The sequence below is a fragment of the Rhinoderma darwinii genome, chromosome 2 (assembly GCF_050947455.1).
Source record: "Rhinoderma darwinii isolate aRhiDar2 chromosome 2, aRhiDar2.hap1, whole genome shotgun sequence".
NCBI classification, from domain to species: Eukaryota; Metazoa; Chordata; class Amphibia; order Anura; family Rhinodermatidae; genus Rhinoderma; species Rhinoderma darwinii.
In genome coordinates, this window is record NC_134688.1 from 34,961,472 (window position 1) to 34,964,312 (window position 2,841).

Below are 2,841 nucleotides of genomic sequence, written 5' to 3' on the forward strand. Positions count from 1 at the left end.
GCGGCCCGTGTCTTTTACTCTCCTCGGTTCTTTGGGTTTATCACTAGCGTCTGTCTGTCGTTCGCCTTTTGAGGTTGAGTTATTTTAGTTAGCGTTTTCCTTATCGTTTTTTGGTGCGCTTCGAATTGGCGAGTTGGTTTCGCCTAGTACTGAGCGGGCAGGGGGGTTGAGATTGGAGGATGTGGGTCTATATGGGGATAGACTTGAGTTGTTGTTGCGGCGGTCAAAAACTGACCAAAGGGGAAGCGCATAGTTTTGTTTTCCCTCCCGGGATCGGCGATGTGTCCGGTCGCTTGTATCTTTGCTTTCAAGCTACGGGTGGGGGCGCCCGAGTTGCCATGGTTACGTCACGAAAATGGGTCATTTTTGTCCAGATATCAATTTGGCGCAGTATTTAAGAAATATTTAGCTGCGGTCGGAGTCGGTTCGTGTCCTTACTCTTCTCACTCCTTTCGGATTGGCGCAGCGACTGAGGCTGGGCGTTGGGGGTTGGATGACGAGGGGGTGCGGCGCATTGGCCGTTGGGAGTCCAACAGGTTTAGGACATACATGCGCCCTCATTTGTTATGAGTCGTGTTGTTATTTGCTTGTTTGGTGTTAAAAGCGTGTGTGCTTGTCCTTTTTCGTTTCAGATCAGCGCCCTTGCCTGGTGTGGTTGTTAGGACACTCTTACGTGCATTAGGGGGCCTTGAGGGCGGACGTCCGCCCTGACGGACGTCAGCTGCGCATTCCGCGGCAGGATGCGGTTTTGCATTGGCTGGGATTCAGAGGTATGTTATGGAGCCGGGTTTTAGCCGAGTTTCAGACATACTCTCCGCTGGATAGGGTTCCGAAGGTTCTGGTATTGCACGTGGGGGAAAATAATTTGGGGGTGCGCCCCTTTCGGGAGTTGGTGCGGGATATCAAACACGATATGTGCTAGTGATAGTTTGGTCCGACATAGTTCCGAGGAAGCATCGGCGGCTTGCACGGTCTGTGGAGAGGGTTAACAAGGCCAGCATTAAAGTGAATCGGGCGGTGTCACGTTTTGTGGCCAAGAACGGGGGCATTTGTGTGCGGCACAGGGATTTGGAGTCAGGAGAGGGGAACTACTGGAGGAGTGATGGAGTGCATCTGACCGAGGTTGGGATTGATTTGTGGAGCCTGGCACTAGCAGAAGGAATTGAAAGGGCTGTGGTGGTTTGGAGGGACTCACAGGCTTAAGGTGGTCAAGGCCTGTTTCGCTGTGGCGGGGGGAGTCCTTGAGGTTAGTCAGTACGAAATGGTGGGGGGGCCGAATCGGGGGTATGCGTCCCCCAAAAAGGTACATTATTTGAAGACTTCATAGTGTGTTATCCCTTTGAAGTGGTCTTCTGGTGGTTGGAGCCATCTGCAGAGGTGAGCGGTGCCTCCGAGCTGGTTTACGGCTGGAGGTAAATAGTTGGTGGTGGTTGCAGATGGCTAACTCGAGGTAAACATATCGTAAAAATGGCTTCAAGGACTTCCCCTGCTCTTATTAGTGTTAATGTTAATTGTTATTTATGATTCTGACCCATGTTGGGTAATGTGAATTATAGGAGGAATTCTCTGGTTGAATTCCTAAGTAGTTATCCGAATGTTTCGGATGAAATTGCATTTTATAAACAATGTAAATTAATAAACGGCTGCTGTGGCCATTTCACATCCAACCTCGGTTGTCACGTGTCTTTTTTCTTGGGTGAATGGGTGGAAAAAGGATAAATAAAATGTTCACTAACACATGACTCTACTTAGGCAAGTCAAGAAGAGGCTGGACGCAGCACGGAGGGCATGACGGACATAGGAGGGAAAGGGTTAAGTAGTTAGAGAAGGAGGGAGTATAAGGATGAGATGGGGAAGGGGAAGGGAGGAGTTAGGGGACGTTATCTGTTCTTCCCGCTGTTTTCGGCATTGAGCCGGAAGCAGCGGGAGGAAGAGCACGCAAAAATCACAAGCTCCCACCCTCCCGCCCTTTAATTGGGTTGTGTCCCTTGTGTTTCGTTTTTTGTGTGTGTTTGTCTATGCTTATTCCTGTTTTGTTGTATGCTCATGTAACTTGTTGTTTTTTTCATTTTAGAAGCAGGTCCAGGTGTCATAGCGGCTGGCGGGGGGAGTCCTTGAGGTTGGTCAGTACGAAATGGTGGGGGGGTCGCATCAGGGGTATGCGTCCCCCAAAAAGGTACATTATTTGAAGACTTCATAGGGTGCTATCCCTTTGAAGTGGTCTTCTGGTGGTTGGAGCCATCTGCAGAGGTGTGCGGTGCCTCCGAGCTGGTTTACGGCTGGAGTTAAATAGTTGGTGGTGGTTGCAGATGGCTAACTCGAGGTAAACATATCGGAAAAATGGCTTCAAGAACTTCCCCTGCTCTGATTAGTGTTAATGTTAATTGTTATTTATGATTCTGACCCATGTTGGGTCATGTGAATTATAGGAGGAATTCTCTGGTTGAATTCCTAAGTAGTTATCCGAATTTTTCGGATCAAATTGCATTTTATAAACAATGTAGATTAATAAACGGCTGCTGTGGCCATTTCACATCCAACCTCGGTTGTCACGTGTCTTTTTTCTTGGGCGAATGGGTGGAAAACGGCTAAATAAAATGTTCAATAACACATGACTCTACTTAGGCAAGTCATGGCTCAGGGTAAATTGTAGCTCTGGCCAGATGCTATTAAGGTAAGTCGTGAAGTTCTGGAGGCTAGCAGCTGTGACCTCCCAGAGGCAGAATATATCATCAATATATCTTTTCCACAATCGGGCAGGCATGTTGTTTAAAAAGGCTATTGGGATAGATGTAATGTTCCTGAAAGAAAGCCATGTAACAATTGGCGTATGGGGGGGGG